At 35.4% G+C, this 22,730-nt stretch overlaps 1 long non-coding RNA gene across 1 annotated transcript in view; it reads right to left on the bottom strand.

Moving 5' to 3' along the window:
* Positions 1 to 310: 310 nt before the first annotated feature.
* LOC139158534 (uncharacterized) overlaps positions 311 to 22,730 on the bottom strand; it is a 44,922-nt gene continuing 22,502 nt past the window's right edge. Inside the window, exon 3 of the long non-coding RNA XR_011557711.1 lies at positions 311 to 371. This is a non-coding gene — a long non-coding RNA (uncharacterized lncRNA). The remainder of the gene's footprint in view (positions 372 to 22,730) is intronic.

The following is a 22,730-nucleotide window of genomic DNA, read 5'->3' as shown; positions in this document are numbered from 1 at the left end:
CGGGCGAAAAGGAAGAGCCCCGGGCCTGCTCGCCCTTATATAGGGCAAGCAGGCCCCGCCCGGACCAATCAGGGGCCTGGCCAATCAGGCCCCGATCTCCCGAGCGAAGTCTCGCATCGCGAGACTTCGCCCGGGATCCAAGATGGCGGCCGCCATGAGGGACCGTGTCTCCCGGTCCCTCCAGCAAAGCCTGCCTGCCGGGTAAGTCCGGCGCTGTCATTTGCGAAGCATGGTATTTGTCAACCCTGAAGCTGATCTGGCCAAAGCCATCTTGGAGCTTCAGAGTTACCGCACTGGAACTGCAGGATACGGAAGGGGTTATGTAGTCAAAATATAATTCTTTCTCTTGGGAATCAAGGACGTTCTCATACCTGGCAAGAGAAAGAAAGAGTGATATCATCAGATCAGCAGATATTACATTGATTGGGCCATGTGATTGATTGTTTGGGACTGGAAGATTTTTTTTTTTTTTACTTTTAATCACCAGATAAATGCTAGTCTGATATTTCCCATAAAGCTATTTGAGGAATCTACCTGTCTCTGAGTTTTTGCTAGCTATGGATCTATTATTTGGAACCCTGACAATATTTAATGTACATGATGTTGCCTCTTTTTATCCTTCAGATTCAAACCACGAGGCAGGAGCAGTATGGAGCATGCTATGTATGCGCAGAGATGTCTGGGAAGGTGGGTGGAGCCTCCTGTCACCACCACCACTATCAATTCATCCGATCCGGGGCAAACTGGTAGCAACCCACCACTGGTCAGGAGGTATAAAGTACAGAAAGGCCTCCCATTCCATGTGAAGCAGAAGATTTCTTTATCTTAGTCAAGCAACAAATCATGGCTTAATGGGAAATGTGCACATGTTTATATATCTGAATTCTGGGTTCAATAACTATCAGTGTGCATGGTAATTCTACTATATTTACTGACAAAATGTTCAACCACCAAATGGGAATTCCTTTACTTTTTGTTTGTTTATTTGCTTTTTTATCAAAGATTATGGATATCTGGTCCAGAAACGATATTTTCTTTTCGAATGAACCCCAGCTGCTGTTTACTCAGAAAACACGAGGCAGATTTTTAAGGGGCATTTCAATCAAATGAAGAGAAAAGCCCAGGGAAATCCAATAGCTGTGATTTTATTCTACCATAATGAAAATATCGAACTATTAACCAGTCAGAAGACATTACTGCAGAATATACCTCCATTTTTTTTCTCTGTGTGTGTTTTAAAAGCATTCTGCCACTTAATTTAGCTGTCTATCTTGTTAAGTGCACATTTGCCTAAAGCAGCCTTGAATCGATGGCTGTTTCAAAGATATAACAAAAAACACCAGCAAGTTAAGGCTACTTGCCAAGTGGGTTTATCTGCCAAGGCCTTCAAAGAAAAACAACTGTTTTAATATTGTTGTCTGCATGTCCAAGCAACACTATTATTTTAATACTTTTTTTTACAGAGTGAGTTCAGAGAAAGTGGGAGAGGGTTTGTGGTTTTTAACTGAAAAAAACTTTCTTCCATGGCATTATTCTTTCCTGGTATGAAATACCTGCCTTATCATTTGAATGTAGACTTTGATCCTGGGCAATGTCCTTCCTATGCCAGATGACTCATACTTTTAAACTGATAAGATTAACTCAGCTCCCCAAAGACATATACGGTACTTCCTGCATGGACTGGTGCAAGAAGTTGATTTACCTGGTTCCACTGAAACTTCCATTCGATATTTTTAGATTTTATGAGGAGATAGGAAGGAAAGCTAAACGGATAAAGGGTAACTATTGGTTGATTTGAAATTAATAAAATGAGGAAAACACAAATAGATTGCATTGACAAAAGTGGGAACATTTCCTAATCAGGTTCTTAACCTGGGCACTTACTTCACTGTAGTTCCATTTCATATTCTATTAAATGTATTTACTTTTTATGCTGCAAATTAAGTTAATATGGTTAAAAAAACTCCAACCAACTAACCAATTAACTGGGTTTAGTCAGTCTCAGGTACTTTTGTCACTGGCTCCTGGCCTTCATCTCATCCATAGGAACTGTATTATATTTTGAAAGCCAATTAATATTGTCCAACTTGTCATTTGTTAAGTCCTAGAAGCCTTTTTCCTGGTATTTTTCCATATCTTTCATCAAGTGAAATATTTCAGATATTTCAAGCCCTGCTACCTCAGTGGCCTACTCTGAGTGGTCTCCATATACGGTAATCCATTTTTAGTATAAGTTTATTCAACTTCCAATTCTATTTTTATTTTATTCAGAAAATATTAAAGTACAAAATGCAAATACTGAACTCCAAAATAAAAAAACAAACAAAGAAAAAAACACCAAACAAACAAGACAATAAAAATGCATTTAAAAAGCCACTAACACACACAAGTAATTCCCTCAGTTGAATGCTGATTAATATATTACAACAATATTACATTCCCAAACCTTGCAAAAGAGCCCACTCCCATTTTTAAACTACTAAATCTATTTGCAAATTATTAACCTGGCATCTATATACTATTTAAATTACATAATAGTTAACAGGGACAATAATAATAAAAAGGCGAGATTAAAGTTTCAAAGGCTTTTGTTAACTGAACTGTTACTGTAATCAAGTTGTAAACAATTTACTAAAGCAGCTTATCTATAGTATAAGTCCATTCATATGTTTATATTGAGTTTTTTAAAAAATAATAATAATGAAACCACCTGTGCGCTGACAAAATTAAAATAAAAGGAAAAGTGGCAAAGCTTATAACTCAGGGAACGAAAAAGAATATATATTTTTAAAATTATACAATGTCTCCTGTACTGCAAAGAGGGAACATTCTGTGAATCGAGTGTCAAAATACTACTCCATTTAGAAAGGCCTATCCCAGACATTGCAGCAAACCTTAAATAAAAGGGGAGGGGGGAGGGGAGGAGGAATGGGAAGGGGATGCTTCTTGCTTTGCACGGTGCAAAATGCAAGGAGTCACCTTGAATGAAGTAAAGTGCCATGGACAAATTGGGTAGCAACCCCAAACCCAGAGAAGGTCACATCCAATTCAAATCAGGAAAGTGCAGGTGGAGATGGCATTTATGGTGAGCTGCAGTGGAGTAGATTTATCACTCACTCACTCACTCACTCACTCACTCACTCACTCACTCACTCACTCATTCATTCATCCATTCATTCATTTTTCATGCTTGTAGGCCACCCAACTCCTTCTGGATTCTGGGCAGCGTACAACAATGAGAAACAATCTAAAACCCATTAAAAAAACCATTCATAACCTTTAGTGGCTGGATCAAGATGGTAACCAGATGATCAATGGCCCCAGGCCTGTTGGCAAAGAAGGCCAGCAGAGTGGGGGCAGTACGGATTTCAAGTGGCAGCTGGTTCCAGAGAACCAGTGCTGCCACAGAGAAGCCCCTCCCCAGTGGTCTCGCCAACCGACATTATCCAGCCGACAGGACCCGGAGAAGGCTGACCTTGTGGGACTTTATTGGTCGCTGGGAGCTGTGTGGCAGAGGCGGTCCAAAAGATAGTCTGGCTCTAAGCCATGTAGGGCTTGGTGACACTGACAATGATGACATTGTCCATTCCTGCCCCCCAGAAATTATTGGTGCAGCAAAGCTAGGCAGCATAGATATAATCTCTATGTGGCCTCTTCAGCTTCATTTTCACAACTGCCAAAATCCCCTCCACCATATGTGCTATCAGTATTGAGCTTTTATAACAGTTTGTTTGTTCTTCTAAACAACAGATGGCAGATATTTATACTGAGATTTTAAAACACTCCAAATGATGACAGTCATCCTATTATTCTCACTAGGAAACGCTTCAGGTGAGCTTCATGACAAAAGGATGACTTTGTTATCAAGAGGAGCAGGTGGGGATTTCTGCAGCCAAAGAGGGATGGTGATGGAGTCACATCTCCATCCCTTCCATCTGAACAGAGCCTGTGGTCACTTTTTAAAAAAAGAATTTTTTTAAAAAATAGAATTTTTAAAAGAAGCTGTTTTGCACTTTTGCTGCAATGTTCAGTCTGTAATTTTAAAAGACTCGGCAATGAATCTGGAAAGTTATTTTTTATGCCCTTCTATAATAAAAAAAATGGATAAATTTTCCAGTTAAGACAATTATGCAAGGTCGAAATATGAATGTTTGTCCACCACTGTTACAGAAGACCTGCAATCCAGGCTATTATAACTCTTCCTGTGCAGGAGATCTAAAGATGAAAGGATCCCTGTTCTTTTACATAATAGTTCTTTATCATTTTGATAGATCTGCTGCACTTCAAACCTAGTGAAAATGCTATCCAGAAAACCTCCCATGGGATTCAGTGGGCTTTTGCCTGCAAACAGGTAGAAACAGGAATGCTAAGGAGATCAGTTTCTATTAAATATATTCTGCTTTTTTAAATGTTGCATGATTATTAGAAGTCAGTGCACTGACTATTTTATTTTTATTTTATTTTAATTATTTTATTTTATTCTATTATTTTATTTTATTTTATTTTATTTTATTTTATTTTATTTTATTTTATTATTTTATTTTATTTTATTTTATTTTATTTTATTTTATTTTATTTTATTTTATTTTATTTTATTTTATTTTATTTTATTTTATTTTATTTTATTTTATTTTATTTTATTTTATTTTATTTTATTTTATTTTATTTTATTTTATTTTATTTTATTTTATTTTATTTTATTTTATTTTATTTTATTTTATTTTATTTTATTTTATTTTATTTTATTTTATTTTATTTTATTTTATTTTATTTTATTTTATTTTATTTTATTTTATTTTATTTTATTTTATTTTATTTTATTTTATTTTATTTTATTTTTTTATTTATTTTATTTTTTTAGTCCAATACACAATAATATACAATGAAGCTTATAAAGATATAGTAGAGAAGATATAGGAGATATAGGAGAGACTATAGGAGAGGGGATGGAAAGCCCTCTAGTGCGCTTATGTACGCCCCTTACTGACCTCTTAGGAATCTGGAGAGGTCAACCATGGATAGTCTAAGGCTAAAGTGTTGGGGGTTAGGGGATGATACTACGGAGCCCAGTAATGAGTTCCATGCTTCAACAACTTGATTACTAAAGTTGTATTTTTTACAGTCAAGTTTGGAGTGGTTAATATTAAGCTTGAATCTGTTGTGTGTTCTTGTGTTGTTGTGGTTGAAGCTGAAGTAGTCTTTGATAGACAGGACATTGCAGCATATGATCTTGTGGGCAATATTTAGATCATGGTTAAGGCGTCATAGTTCTAAGCTTTCAAGACCCAGGATTGTAAGTCTAGTTTCGTAGGGAATTTTGTTTCGGGTAGAGGAGTGAAGGGCTCTTCTGGTGAAGTATCTTTGGACATTTTCGAGGGTGTTAATGTCAGAAAGGTGGTATGTGTTCCAAACAGTATTCTAGGATGGGTCTGGCGAAAGTTTTGTAAGCTCTGGTAAGTAGTGTGAGATTTCCAGAGCAGAAACTACATAGGATTAGATTAACAACTCTTGAGGCCTTCTTGGCAATGTTGTTGCAGTGGGCTTTGGCACTTAGATCTTTAGTTATTAATATTCCAAGGTCCTTGACAGAGTGGGGTTATCTGTGATAATTTGTTTATTCAGTTTGTATTTGAAGTTCTGATTCTTTTTGCCGATGTGTAGGACAGAGCATTTGCTGGTTGAGATTTGGAGTTGCCATGTGTTGGACCAGTCAGAAACTGAGTCTAGGTCTTTTTGTAGAGTAATTGTGTTTTCAGTGGTGTTGAAGAGTTTTACATCGTCTGCAAAAAGAACACAGTTGCTTGTGATGAGATCACAAAGGTCGTTGATGTAGAGAATGAAGAGCGTAGGTCCCAGTACGCTACCTTGGGGGACACCGCTTTTAACAGGGACGGGTGTGGATATGGAGCTTCCTATTTTGACCACTTGTTGCCTGTTAGAAATGCAAAACTTTGAGTTCTTCAGACCTAGGCAATCCCCATTTGGAAGCTGCTTTCTATGTTCTTCCCAAATGATACACTGTATTTTTCCAATATTCAGCATACAGACTTTTGCATCTTTGCTGATTCAACATAAGTGGAGTGCTGCTTGCTTTCTTGAAACTTCTAGAATTGACTCTGCAAGAATTACAGCACTTGCAGTCATTCCCACAATGCTCAACTGCAGGCATGCTTAGCATCTGGTTTTGAAAATCAAAAATTCACTTGTGCTGTTCTCATCACCATTTACCTCACTGATGGACTGTTAAAAGTTTAAAAACAATAGCATTCATTACTCCTCTGGTTTATCAAGAGGCAGTAACCTAATTAGTATGTGGCTAAAGTTGAAGACCAAGGGGAATTTTGATTATTGCTGAAAGAGACAGAGAGGTAATTAAAACAATGTTCTTATGAGATACCCATTTAATTAACACTGTGCCCTATCTACCTACCTACATATCTACCTATCTATCTGTCACACTGTATATTGACAACCCCTCAGAGACATTTAGTAATGAAACAGTTAACTAATGTGCCTTATTAGATCCTCCTCTTATGTCGTAATATCCTGCCAACCTCACTTCCTTCTTCTTTCTTCTTCTCCTGAATCTCCATGATGTAAGACGTATATGTTATGCTGTCCCTCGAGACAATCTTTTATTTGTTTATTTCTGTTTTTAAAAAATAAATATATCTTGTTTGAAATGATTAAGGCTTCTATCCATCGATCTCCGTGGGGTTAAGGTCCTAACAGACTTTAATTATTTTACTTCCCGTGACACTATCTATCTATCAATATATCTACCTACCTACCTACCTACCTACTTACCTACCTATCAATCTACCTACCTAACTACCTTTCTACCTACCTACCTACCTGTCTGTCTGTCTGTCTGTCTGTCTGTCTGTCTGTCTGTCTATCTATCTATCTATCTATCTATCTATCTATCTATCAATCTACCTATCTACCAATCTACCAATCTACCTATCTACCTATCTACCTATCTACCTACCTACCTATCTATCTATCTACCTACCTATCTACCACCTACCTACATACCTACCTACCCATCCATCCACCCACCCACCCACCCACCCACCCACCCATCCATCCACCCACCCATCCATCCATCCATTATTTATCTATCTGACTTCCTGGAGGCTACAAAGAAGTAGATTACTATAAAGCAAAGATGCAACAAATGATGATCTGTACTGTACATCATGACATATGCTTTGGCCTTTTGGTACTTGCATTATGACATCCTACTTATTTATCAAAGAGATGGATGAGTAGGACTTGGGTTGGGGTCTTGTTTATCCTACTTATTAATCTGTTTGACATTATGTAACTACCGTAGTTTTACTGTGGGATTCTTAGGCAACCTGATTGCATGATTTTGCTTGCCTTATTGCTTTAATCTTGATTATGCATTCTAAGATGCTTAGGGTTGCAGTTGCGACTGAGGCAGATAGATTAAATAGATAATGTCACAATACCCGTTTCATCATTTTGATGAAATCTCAGCTTGTTGTGGGCATGCCTGTTTTGAGAAAAAAAAATCAAAGCAGTTTTTGTCAATTACTTTACTCCCATTGCACTCATGCCTGGGTTTTAATCTACTGATACCATATATTTAGTGTATTTACTAATTGTATCATTTTCATTTATTCCATTATTTTAGTAGCTTTAGAATTTATTAAAATGGTGTCACTCTGTAATGTTTTGTTACGAATTTAAACTCTTTTATAAATGAATATACTGGCAGGTCAACAGCAAGACAAAGACAAAAGAGACTGTGGACTCCCTTTTTACTCCAAATGGTGAAACATTAATAGAAGACCAGAAAGCAGATGAACACATCTCCTATTTTGCCTCTATCTTTACATCCAAAGGAAATGGACATTTGAATAGCGCAGTCCATGAATGAATACATAAGGAGAAGGTTGGAGGTCAATAAGGTTGTGGAAAAGGATCTTCTAGGTAATGCAAACGGCATTGGTCCTGTAATTGACTTGTATTAAAATTTAATACCAGAAAAGAAGATTGCTAGTTCCTTCTATTTCTTTCCAATGCAATTGCTTGTCAAGTGCCAGTTGTGAACTAAGAAGCTTCCTGCCCTGACCTTAATATGTTAATTACTAACCAGTTTCACCTCCAAGACAGATCATGCTTCACCACTAGAGGCCTCAGCTTTTGTGTAACTTTCTGTGTGAATTCATCATTGTCTGATTACATGTTTTATTCCTGTGCTTTGAGATAGTAAAATCTTAGCAAATGAACTACTTGTTAATGTTCCCTGGACTTGGGTGAGCATTTACAAGGGTGTGTGTGTGTGTGTGTGTGTGTGTGTGTGTGTGTGTGTGATAAGACCTTCCCCCTAAAGGTAAGCTCTTTTACAGGTGGATGTCATAGATTTCTGTTTTTATTATTATTTATTAGATTTGTATGCCGCCCCTCTCCGAAGACTCTATTTCAATAGCTACTTCTGTTCAGTTTTCTCAAAAGACACCTTACAAAATAATACTATAGAGGGATATAGCATTGCTTCCAGCTGTACGGATTCAGCTCCAGTGATCTTAGAAGCCGATGTCTTAGAAGAGGGGCGGCATACAAATCTAAGTAATAAATAAATAAATAAATAAGAACTTGAATAATTAAAGATGGCATCCACCCCAGAGTTCTTAAAGAACTCAGATCTGTCATTGCTACCCCCCTGACTGATTTGTTTAACCAATCCCTGTTAACAGGAGATGTTCCTGAGGATTGGAGAATGGCCAGTGTTGTGCCTATCCACAAGAAGGGTAGTAGAGAAGAAGCTGATAACTACAGGCCAGTTAGCTTGACACCAGTTATAGTTAAAATGATGGAGACTCTACTCAAAAAGAGGATAAATCAGTACCTAAAAAACAATAACTTATTGGACCCAAATCAGCATGGCTTTACTGAAGGCAAATCATATCAGACTAATCTCATTGATTTCTTTGACTATGTCACAATGGTGTTGGATCAAGGTGGTGCCGTGGATATTGCCTATCTGGACTTCAGAAAAGCCTTTGATACGGTTCCACATAAAGAGCTGATAGATAAATTAGTGAAGATTGGACTTAATCCCTGGATAGTTCAGTGGATTTCAAGCTGGCTGAAGCATAGACATCAGAGAGTTATTGTATTCTGAGCAGAGACAGGTTACAAGCGGTGTGCCACAAGGGTCTGTTCTTGGTCCTATTCTTTTTAATATGTTTGTGAGTGACATAGGGGAAGGTTTGGTAGGGAAGGTTTGCCTATTTGCCGATGACTCTAAAGTGTGCAATAAGGTTGATATTCCTGGAGGGGTCTGTAATATGGTAAATGATTTAGCTTTACTAGATAAATGGTCAAAGCAATGGAAACTGCAGTTTAATGTTTCCAAATGTAAAATAATGCACTTGGGGAAAAGGAATCCTCAATCTGAGTATTGCATTGGCAGTTCTGTGTTAGCAAAAACTTCAAAAGAAAAGGATTTAGGGGTAGTGATTTCTGACAGTCTCAAACTGGGTGAGCATTGTGGTCGGGCAGTAGGAAAAGCAAGTAGGATGCTTGGCTGCATAGCTAGAGGTATAACAAGCAGGAAGAGGGAGATTGTGATCCCCTTATATAGAGCGCTGGTGAGACCACATTTGGAATACTGTGTTCAGTTCTGGAGACCTCACCTACAAAAAGATATTGACAAAATTGAACGGGTCCAAAGACGGGCTACAAGAATGATGGAAGGTCTTAAGTATAAAATGTATCAGGAAAGACTTAATGAACTCAATCTGTATAGTCTGGAGGACAGAAGGAAAAGGGGGGATATGATCGAAACATTTAAATATGTTAAAGGGTTAAATAAGGTCCAGGAGGGAAGTGTTTTTAATAGGAAAGTGAACACAAGAACAAGGGGACACAATCTGAAGTTAGTTGGGGGAAAGATCAAAAGCACCATGAGGAAATATTATTTCACTGAAAGAGTAGTAGATCCTTGGAACAAACTTCCAGCAGACGTGGTTGGTAAATCCACAGTAACTGAATTTAAACATGCCTGGGATAAACATATATCCATCCTAAGATAAAACACAGGAAATAGTATAAGGGCAGACTAGATGGACCATGAGGTCTTTTTCTGCCGTCATTCATCTTTGTTTCTATGTTTCTATGTTTCTATTGTCCTCACTACAGCTGATTAGGAGGAATCTCTTCAATGTAGTAAATATCTGGACTTAAGTAATAATGTTTTACCTTTTACTAATAATGATTGCAATAATCCTGGGATTTTCTCCTTTGAATTTATTTGTTGGTATCTGAATTGCAAATGCTACAGCCATCAATATGGGCCCTGATTGAAAGACATCTTAGGAATACTGAAAGAACTGGCTGAAATGCTGTTAGAACCTCTATCAATTATTTTTGAGGAGCCGGAAAAGAACAGTTGTGATTTTTCCTGTTGGGGAAAAACAATGACGAGGGTATGAAAAATAAAAGGAATTTTTGACAAGGGAGCCTAAGACTGACGTGCCGAAAGGCAGATCATTTTGTAAGGACTTTGAAGATGATCCTGCTACTGCAATTTCGAATAGATCATGCCAAAGAAATTGTCAATTTCTTTGACCAGGTAACCACTTTTAATGGACAATGATGTTACTATGGGGATACTGCAACAGCAGTAAATGTGAAAAATGATCATAAGCCCTATTAAAGTTCGTTGCAAAAACCAAAACCAGAAGCATATGCAGAAAATGGATTCGGCTGGATTCATAAACTCTTTTATAAACAAAGTAACAGATACATTTACAATACTATTAGCAGAGTTCTTCTTCACACAGGGAACAGTTAGTTTCATTTCAGCAGAGTATAGAGTGGAGAGTGGAGATTGGGGAGAGAGCAAAGTAGGCTGAAGCACGCTCAGCCTTAAGCTTAAGTTTCAATTTTGATTCTCTGCACAGAGGTGGTTAGTTCCTATTGGCTGACTCAGTTGCTATGCTTATTCATTGGCTAACCTTGTTAACATGACTCTGCCAGTCATGAATATTCTAACAAGTCCCTTTTTGCAGTGCTGTAATAACTTCAAATTGTCACTAAACAAGTGTTTGTAAATTGAGGTCTACCCGTATTTTATTTATTTATATTTTATTCTTAATTTTTGTCCGATGATGGGCATGTGTTTATCCAAAACATGTTTAAACTTCCAGGCATGTTTCAATATGCACACACAGCTCTCAAAAGAGGCTACATCCATCTTTTTTCTATGTCAGCTGTTTGATGGAGTATCATAACTGAGCTGTAATAGTTTAGATGACCAGGAGATGTGTTTTTGTAATTATTGCCATCTTGTGTTCTTTGATATTTGTAGCCAAGACTCCTACATTACACTAATTACACTTTTTTGCAGCTATTATCACTGCATTTTTCTCAATATAGGACACAGAATTTTCTCTAAGAGAAGCATATGGATTGGAAGCATATTATGTAACCTTTCCATCTTTTTTAGCTCACAGTCAACATCCATCCAGGGTAATTTAGCACCAATATTAAGCACCACTCTGCAGCTTAAAAATCACCTCAGGAGAACTATTCCTTTAGCTGAAAACTGAAGTGAGAGAAAATAATTTTTAAAAACCCCTTCCTTCCTTTCTATCTTTCTTCTGTTCAGATACAGCCCACAAATCCACGACAATTGGATTCAATTTGGGGCCAATAAAACTAGGAGGAAAGACTTTCTCTTAAAGTATGGTGTGGATCAAAAGGCTATACTATGCTCAGCAGAGATTCTGTGTGAATAGGAAATACTCTTGCCTGAAAATCAAAATATTTCAAGTTTTGTTATTCCTACCCTCTGGGATACATATAATAAAAATAAAAATCACACTGGGGAATATCCCTATCAAAGCATGTGAAATTATATGATTTTGTAGGAGTGAGCAGCTATAATAAATGTAAACAAATAAACAGTAATTTGTATAATAATTTCAAGGGGTTCAACTTCACTTGCATCAGAAAGAATGGTTCCAGGTTAGCCCTGGGGAACTGAGCTTTCGTACCATGTCTTCCTTCATCCATACATGTTGTATGAGAGAGTCTCTGGTCATTCAGGTTAAGTGTTACCTGGAACAGAGCAGTAGAATAGAATAGAATAGAATTTTATTGGCCAAGGGCGATTGGGCAAACAAGGAATTTGTCTAGGTGCATATATGTCTAGGTGCATCAATACAGAATGGTGTTATATTACAAACAGATCTTGTGGGGTTCTTTCCAAAATGTAATGATACAGATGTCACATAAGACGAGTTACATACAATTTCAGAAATATTATTCCCAGGGATTTTGAATTACAATATTTACTCATGGCCTACCCAGCCACTTTTAACAATAAATACTTTTATAATCAGAAGCTTTTAATTTTCCCCCTTTTTCTTCTGTTAACCATTATAAATAGTAAAAGGTAAAAAACCATTAGTATTGTAAAATATATGACTCTCCTTGGAAGTTTCACAAGCTTTAATATTCACCTTAATTGTTATGGATACAGCTTAAGTTTCATCCCCAGAAGGGAAAACAGAAACCATCAATTTTATCTTGGTTTCAGGTGAGATATTCCCATCTCATCTTTCTACAAAACTGTCAAGATTAGCAAGCATTGTTACCATACAGGTAAATCTACTATAAAACTCCATACAGTATGAATAATTTGACATGATCCAGATCCATTTCCACATGTTTGTGAACACATGTGGTCTCATATATGCTTGTCAATTAATTGGCATTCTACATGTACTGCTGATGTATATAAACAACAATAAATAGAAATGGGCAGCAGATAGTTTCTATGTTATTCTTCACTGTAATTTTTTGACTTGTGAAAGCTTTGGAGTTTTGAATTAGTTTTATAATGTCCCAATGGTGTTTCTTCCACAGGCAACTGGACTTTGTGGTTTTCTATGAAGATATTTCACTTCTCATCCAAGAAGCTTCTTCAGCTCTGACGGGATGGTGGGGAATGGAAGGATTTATACTCCTTGCAAATGACCAGCTGTCTGCAAGGAATATAGAAATCCTTCCATTTCCCATCATCCATTCAGAGCTGAAGAAGATTCTTGAACGAGAAGCAAAATGTCTTCAAAGAACCAACCAGAAAGTCCAACTGCTTTTTGAAAAAGTATCTTTGGGACAGCCATGAACTGGATGATGGAGAATCTCCATAGACATTTAGTTTTATAATGCATATTTACTATTAGTTTCATCTAGCTATTATCACACCTTTAAACAAATATTTTACATTGAGCAAGTAAGTGTTATTGTGCTCATGGTAAGACCTGGGATGACAACTGAGTGTGCTATAAAGAAGATGCAGCTATATTCAAGATGTCAGATTGGTAAGGATTCACGCTTCTATTAAGATAGAAGAGGGGAACCAGTGCAGTTCCAGATGATGTTGAGAAAATTCATGGTCTCTGCAGGAGTTCACACAGAATGAATCCAGTTTTTTCTCTGTAAGATGAACTGGTTGACAAAATAATGACTAACTCAAAACCATCCAATACATTTCCATTATTGAAGGTGACCTAATCCAGGTTCTAGTCCAACTTCTTAACCAGATATTTAACATGGCAATTTAGTAGAGGGCCATAGGTTCCTACTGGAATAGCCCTGAGGTTATCAACATTTTCCCCCCATGGACCCTCTTTAAATACCTTTTGTGGCCACAGACCATGGCCATGGACCCTCAAGACTTAACTCAAGAATTAAATGACAACATTTCTTCAAGCCTTCACAGATCCACTATGATGATATTGCAGCTCCGCATGGGGTTAAGAGTCATTTGAATAGCCAATTACTATTCGTTGCAAACTTACAAATAGCCCCACTCAAGTGAATCCAAGGGTATTGAGGCAGGAAAAACAGTTGAAGAAGGCAAAATGGATGCAACTTTTTGAGGGTCATGAATTCAAGAGAACAAGGAAGGCTCCACTTAGATATATTCCTATTATACCTTATCCATACAAGCAAAGTAGGTTTTTGAGTCCTTTCCTATGGGATGGTACCTGTTTTCTGCTGAAATGATTATTGATTCTCTTCCTTTCTCAAGTAGCTTGAAAAACCTTATTGTGTGTTTGGGTAGAAGCACCTATGACTAACATGAATGGAGCTATTGAAGAATGGGAGTGAATTCACTCAGATGTTATCTCGGCTGCTGCCTTCTACATTTGCTGTAAAAGAGTCTATTTCTTCCCGTGATCATACAAGCAAAGGACAAAACCCCAAGTTGTTGGATACAAGATGGTTGACAAATAAATTTGCTGAATAAATAAAATAAAATAAAGGATTTCGCTGCATGAGAATAGAATAGAATAGAATTTTTATTGGCCAAGTGTGATTGGACACACAAGGAATTTGTCTTGGTGCATATGCTCTCAGTGTGCATAAAAGAAAATATACATTTGTCAAGAATCATGTGGTACAACACTTAATGATTATCATAGGAGTCAAATAAGCAATGAAGAAACAGTCAATATTAATAAAAATCTTAGGATACAAGCAACAAGTTACAGTTAAGTGGGAAGAAATGGGTGATAGGAATGATGAGAAAAAACTAGTAGAAATAGAAATGAAGACCTAGTAAAAAGTTTGACAGTGTTGAGGGAATTATTTGTTTGGTAGAGTGATGGCGTTTGGGAAAAAACTGTTCTTGTGTCTAATTGTCTTGGTGTGCATTGCTCTGTAGCAATGTTTTGAGGGTAGGAGTTGAAACAGTTTATGTCCAGGATGTGGCATTCACTCAGTCTTTTAGATTTTAGTTGTTTTATTTAATGGTTGTAATCGTATTGCTTTTAATTTTGTTTTGATTTTTAATTGCATTTTGATTTATTCTACATTTACTTTACATTTTACATTTGCTTTATTTTTCAGCTAAATGCTTGATTGTTTAAATGAAGAGATATGTTGAGTATAATTGCAATAAATTCAATATTGCATTCAAAATTCAATAGTAGCATGATTTTGATTATAATGGCTGGTTGAATAATCAGCCAAATGCTCAAACTGGATTTGGCATTTTTATCCACCAATCAAGTCTTTCCCAAGGACCTGGGTAGGCAGATGTTGTTTGATGGTGTTAAAGGTATCATTACAGGATATGAGCTGTTGACAATTGACTTATGGTGATTTTGTCAATGCCAATGGCATTCAAATGAAGTTCTTGATGTTTTGGGATTTTATCCAGGTTGCTTATTATTATTGGTACCCTTTGCTTCCTTTTGTCATAATCATTCTACTTCTATTTGTAGGACCTTGTATTTTTTCATTTTCTCCAGTTCTATCTCTTCTATTCTACTGGCTCTAGGTATTGCAAAGTTCATTATCGAGATTTTTTGGGTCTTTTTTTATTGACAATTGTTAAGTCTGGGATGCTTGCCTGTCTGAAATATGAAGTCCTGGAGCACTTTAGCTCTTCAATTATTGTTATTATATAAATAAAAATGTATGAAGTAACTGCTATATAGTTAGTGTTGGCCTTCATATGAATCCAACTCTTTCCAAGTACCTAGGATGTCATAATGTATCAGTACAGTATATATGTACAATCCAAGCAGCATGGGGCCTTTTGTAAATGACATATGGAAATTTTGGCAGATTTTCTAAATGCTGTCAAAGATTTTTTGATATGGCATCAGTGTGCAAATCACCACTGAGACCACCATGGTTAGTTGATGTCATAATCTTTCAATTTTGATTTTCAGATCTTGATACTTTGTGATCTTTTCCAAACCTTTGCTTTCTACTACCACATCAATTATCACATTTTCTTATTTGCAATAACAGTTAAATCTTGTATGCTACAAGCCAAGATTTTATCAGTTTGCATTCTGAGATACTACAATATTTTAACTGGTTCACATTTGACTACTTTTTCAATTATGTATTTTGACCAGTTTTTCAGCACTGACACCTGATAATATATATACAGTATACAATAGATATTAAGATAATATTGATTAACAGTAATATAATTAATTATATACAGTAGATATATCATAAATTGGAATAAATTAATATTAATTTTATTAGAAATTGTATTAACAGTAATTTATTATAATTTATAAAGATATATCAATATAATTATATTATTAATAAATATTAATAATATAATGGAATATATTTATTGGTTTATATATTAAATATATTCCATTATATTATTAATATTTATTAATAATGTAATTATATTGATATATCTTTATAAATTATAATAAATTACCGTTAATACAATTTCTAATAAAATTAATATTAATTTATTCCACTTTATGATGTATCTACTGTATATAATTAATTATATTACTATTAATCAATATTATCTTGTTATCTATTGTATACTGTATATATATTATCAGGTGTCAGTGCTGAAAAATTGGTTGAAATGTTTTTACTGCTGGCGGTCCAAATCCAATGGTACTGGCTGTTCTACACCTCATGACCAAATGAGTAGAGGTTGTAGGATGTAGATAGTTAATAGGTGGGTAGGATATAGCTCAATGGTGGGTTGCTATCGGTTCACACCAGTTTGGGTGAACTGGTAGCTGCCATGGCGGGAGGCTCCACCCATCCATCCAGATGCCATCAAAAATACTCTGTACATGCACAGAAGCTTATATGTATGCACAGAAGTGTTGCATACATACACTCCTGTTCCCAAGCCAGTAGCAAAGATAAGTGAAAGCCACTAATGATATAGCTAGCTAGTGTAGGTTTTGCCTGTCCTTATAATATATTTCCTATAACTAAATCTCATTTTTGGTTTCCTTCTAAAGATGCTTCACTAATCCTGGGTGAGTTCAGATTCCAGTTTTCAGGAATGTTCACAGGTGCACATAGAACACTTCAACCTCCAACCTTTGCAATCCATGTAAAAATAATTAAAGTCAAACATGAAATTGTTAATCATGGAACGTCTCTTCTCAGATGAATCCCTTTGAGGAAACCATCTGAGCCCTTGGGGTTGATATTTACCTTTGGACTGAGATTTTGTTAAATGTCAGTTTGCTTGGTGCATATGCCCAAGCGTAACCAGCACATGGAAAATAGAAAGTGTATCAGACTTTGATTGTAGTAATATTAAATATAATACATAAAATGCCTGGCAATTCACTTTATTTTTAATATATGGTAGTAAAAATTGCATTGTAAGCAGAGTTCTCTGAGAAAGTTATAGAGAATAATATGAGCAAATTTACACTAAACAGCTATGATTTGCTTGAACTCTCATACATTATTCAACTATGGCATACTGTAGTGTAGACTGGCATACTGTAGTGTAGACAGAGTCACACTTGGCTTACAAGTTGAGGTTTTGATTCAAAAATCAGGTGCTGTACAGAGTGGAAACAGAAATAAAATTTCTTTGCTTTTCTACCCAGTTCCTCTTTGATTAAATAGGGCTTATCTATGTTGTTATATTGACTGCATGCCATAAAAGTCAACAGAAAGCACATAATAAATTTTCTCCATGATGATTTGTTCTCAAAAATATCTGTTTTCAGTTTTTCAAAATAGTGCATTGATCAACGTTGTAAGGCAGATCATTCACCTTGCTACCAGTTGTCATGTTCTCTTTCCTTCCATCTTTCCCAGCAATAGAATTTTGTTCATTAGACTATCCAAAATAGGTTAATTTGAGCCTGATTTCATTGGAAAAAATGTTGTAGAAATTTGTCAAAACAGACCTGAATTTTCTTTATAGAAGCTGTTTTTTAAAACAGAGTAACTTCAAAGAGCACAACTAACAGGTATAGGGGTAACAACAACAACAACATCATCATCATTATTATTATTATTATTATTATTATTATTATTATTATTATTATTATTAATTAGATTTGTATGCCGCCCCTCTCCGAAGACTTGGAGTAGCTCACAGTATAAAACAGTATAAATCCAATGATTAAAAACAATTTTAAACCCTTAATATAAAAATCAGTCATACAAACCATACATAAAATGGAAAGGGGAATCAATTTCCCCATGCCATATATGGAAACTTGTCATATAGAGCAGTGTTTTTCAACCAGTGTGCCGTGGAACACTAGTGTGCCGCGAGACATGGTCAGCTGTGCCCCGAAGCTCAGCAAGAGAGAGAAAGAGAGAGAGAGAAAGAAAGCAAGAGAGAGAAAGAGAGGGAGGGAAGGAGGGAGAGAGAAAGAGAGCAAAAAAGAGAGGAAGGAAGGAAGAGAGAAAGAAAGAGGGATGAAGAGAGAGGAAGGAAGGAAGAGAAAGGGAGAGAAATAGAGAGAAAGGGAGGAAGAGAGAGAAAGAGAGATAATTTTTTTAGGCCCCCCATTCTCCCCCCCCCCCGCTCAATGTGCCCCATGATTTTGTATATGTAAAAAATGTGCCGTAGCTCAAAAAAGGTTGAAAATTACTGATATAGAGTACAAAAATGAAGCAAAGCATGTGGTTTTATTTGAGGTTCACATTTTACCCATAGAAATGACATAGAGCACAAGTTCAAAAGACATGCCAAAGCTATGCACTCCTGCAGAACTGTATTCAGTACTGTATTCAGTTCTGGTCACCACACTTCAAAAGAGACATTGAAACTCTGGAGAAGGTGCAAAAAAGAGCAACCAAGATGATTAAGGGATTGGAAACCAAGACTTATGAAGAGAGACTGAGGGAACTGGGCATGGATAGCCTAGAGAAAAGGACGGCCAGAGCGACATGATAGCAGTCTACAAGTATACGAGGGGATGTCACAGAGAGGAGGGGATCACTTTATTCTTCAGGGCACCAGAGGGCCGGACGAGGAACAACGGCTGGAAGCTGTCCAAGGAGAGATTCAACATGGAGATAAGGAGGAACTTCCTGACGGTCAGAGCCATCAACCAATAGAACAACCTACAAGCAGTCCCAAGAAGTGTCAGAGAAAGCAGAAGAGACTATCACTTTCTGACCAAAATCTTGATTAAAGAAAATATAACTTTTCGCTGGCTTATCCCACAAGGACTATCATTGACCTGGAAATCTACAAGATACAAATTGGAAAACCTAGACCAGGCAAGGCACTTTTTTGAAAATAGTGGAATAAGCGAAATGGAACAACTGACAAAGGAACTGGCAGCATTGCAGGCGGAAGCCGTGGGAGCACCAGTACAACAAGAAGAAGAGCAGGACCAAGGCGCAAGAAGGAAACAACCACAGCGAGAAACCAAAAAATACAATAAATGACCACATCGAAAGACTTAAAAATCTTCTCAGTAAATGTCAATGGACTTACTGAACCCAGAAAAAGAAAACAAATGTTTGCTAAAATTAAAAGCCAAAAAGCTCAAATTACAATATTGCAAGAAATACATATAAAAAAAAGTAATCGAAATTTATTATTAAATTCTAAAATTGGAAATATGTATGCTGCATTAGCAGATCAAAAAAAAAGAGGAGTAGTGATGTATGTTGAGAACTCTATAAATTCCAAACAAATATATAAAGATGATGAAGGTAGAATTTTGATTGTCCAAATTAATATTGAACCTAGACCTCTTACCATTGTTTCTATTTATGCCCCTACTGAAGACCAAAAGACATTTTATGAAAAACTGCATCAAAAAATAATAGAATTAAATGTGGAAAATACGTTGATAATTGGAGATTTTAATGCCATTACAAATAGAAAACTGGACCATTCGGCGGGGGGGGGGGACACCAAAAAGAAAAAAAGGAATCTGTTACCCTCCACTTTTCAAAAAATGAAAACAGAATTATTATTAAATGATATTTGGAGGGAAAGACATCCGCAAAAGAGACAATATACTTTTTATTCTAATCCCCATAAAATTTGGACAAGAATAGATATGGTATGGGCTTCTAAAATAGCTGCAGAACATATAAAACAGATAGAAATAGATGTTAATACATGGGCAGATCATAATCCTTTAGTAGTCTATATTAGAACTAACATAAAATTAGATTGGTAGAACAAAATCAAGTGGCGGAAAAAATAAAAAGAGCTAAACAAAACTATTTTGAACATGCTAACAAACCGGGTAGATGGCTCGCATATAAACTTAGAAAACAGAGACAATCAAAAGTAATTAAAAATCTAGAAGATAAAGATGGAAAAATGAAATATGATACAGAAGGGAAAGCAAATATAGTACAAAATTTCTTTAAAGAATTATATAAGAAAGAGAATATTGATGAAGACGAAGTTTTTAAATATTTGGAATATTCTGATTTACCGCAATTGTCAGAAGAACAACAGGCAACTATGGAAGGACCTATAACAATGGAATAACTCCTTTTAATCATTAAAAAACAGAAAAATAATAAAGCTACTGGGCCAGATGCCATTCCGGCAGAATGGTACAAAATAGAAAATGAAACAATAAGAAACAATATGTTACAAATTTTTAATGACTGTAGACTGGATGGTAAAACGCCTAAGTCTTGGTCTGAATCTTTAACAACTTTAATTCATAAACCAGGCACAGCAATGGACAAAATTAAAAATTATAGACCAATATCATTATTGAATGTTGACTACAAGATATTTACTGCAATTTACGCAGACAGATTAAAAAAGATTATAAATAAGACTATTCACCAAGACCAGAATGGTTTTTTACCAGGTAGACAAATTAAAAATAATCTTAGAACAATTATTAATGTATTAGAATACTATGAACAACATCCAGAGAAAGCATTATCATTAATGTTTTTAGATGCCCAAAAAGCTTTCGATAACGTCAATTGGACATTTATAAAAATGCAATTAAACAAAATGTGATTCGGTCCAAAATTTGTAAATTTAATAGATGCTATTTATTCGGAACAAACAACTAAAATTATATTAAATAACGAACAGTTGGAAGCATTTAAAATAAACAAAGGAGTTCGCCAAGGATGTCCTATATCACCTTTATTATTTATTATGTCCTTGGAAACATTGTTAATAAAAATAAGAGCAGATCCAAAAATAAAAGGTTTAACCATTGGTAAGGAGATATATAAAGTTCAAGCCTTCGCAGACGACCTGACTTTTATAATTGAAGATCCAATAACAACAGCACCATTGTTAATTCAGACAATAGAGCAGTATGGAAAGGTGGCAGGCTTAAAAATAAACAAAAATAAGACACAATTTATAACTAAAAATATGACTACAACACAAGAAAGCAAATTAGAACGCATTTCTGGAATACAGATAGTTAAAAAAGTTAAATATTTGGGAATATGGCTAACAGCCAAAACAATAACATTAAAAAATGATAATTATACAAAATTAATTATGGAAATTAAAAAAGATTTAGAAATCTGGAACAATTTAAAAATATCCTTTTTGGGAAGAGTGGCCACAATTAAGATGAATATTTTGCCTAAAATTCTATTTTTGTTTCAGGTAATCCCAATAAACCCAGGGGGAAATTTTTTTAGAGATTTGACAAATATGGTTAAAAAAAATTTATGGCAAGGGAAAAAAGCAAGAATAAAGATAAACATGTTAGAAGACATCAAAGAAAGGGGAGGATTTGCCTTACCCAATTGGAAATTATATTACCAGGCAGCCGCCCTAACGTGGATTAAAGATTGGATAACTTTAGAAAACAAAAGAATTTTAAATTTAGAAGGACATGACCTCTTGCTCGGCTGGCATGCCTTTGTGTGGTATGATAAGGACAAAACCCACTCGTATTTTAAAAGACATACATTAAGAAAATATCTATTGGAAGTGTGGAAAGATATAAAAAAAAATCATTTTTTAACCATCCCTGAATGGGTTGCCCCCCTAGAAGCAGTAGTACACCCAAATTCTATCAAAGATATGAAAATAATAAGATATAAGGACTTACTAGATGATCAAATGAAATTAAAATCTAGAATTAGATTACAAGAAGATGGGACAACAATAGACTGGTGGCACTATGCACAGATTCGATCCAGATACCAGAAAGATAGTGTACTTTATATTTTCAATAAGAATAAAAATTTATTGAGTGATTTAATCATTATCAACCCAATCAGAACAATTGGGAAAATATACAAATATCTGATTGCTCTTAAAAATATAGACATAACACTAAAAGATAACATGATAAATTGGTGCAAAAATTTAGGAAAAGACATAGATATAGACACATGGGAAAAAGTCTGGACTTATAATTGGAAAATAACAAAGTCGGTATCCCTAAAAGAAAACCAGATTAAAATGTTTTGTAGATGGCACCTCCCACCAAACAGGGTAGCAAAAATGTTTCCCAAAACCTCTCCGTTATGCTGGAAATGCAAAAAAGAAATAGGATCTTATTACCACCAATGGTGGACATGTAGTAAAGCCAGAATATATTGGAAGATGATAGAGAAAATGATAAAATAAATAGTAAAGCAAGACATAGAAATTACCCCGGAATTTTACTTATTAGGAATTACTAACCAAACTTATAAGAAAGAAATTTTATACTTAATTATACATATACTAACTGCGACTAGGATAATGTTTGCGCAAAATTGGAAAGGGGAAGACGTCCCCAAAGAAGAAGAAGTTATTGCAAAAATATTAGACTGCACAGAAATGGATATGATGACAAGACGCTTAAATGATCAAGAAGATACTAAATTCTATGAAACATGGAACAAAGTCTACATATAGATAGAAAAAAATAAAATAAATAACTAATAGAAAATTGAGATATGTAAAATAAAAATAAATAAAATAACAATAATAGTAAGTATGGAAAAATGCTTAGTAAGGT

This window comes from Erythrolamprus reginae, chromosome 2, assembly GCF_031021105.1.
Source record: "Erythrolamprus reginae isolate rEryReg1 chromosome 2, rEryReg1.hap1, whole genome shotgun sequence".
In the NCBI taxonomy this organism is placed as follows: Eukaryota; Metazoa; Chordata; class Lepidosauria; order Squamata; family Dipsadidae; genus Erythrolamprus; species Erythrolamprus reginae.
Note: the sequence above shows the minus strand (reverse complement) of the source record. Positions and strands in the feature narration are given on the sequence as shown.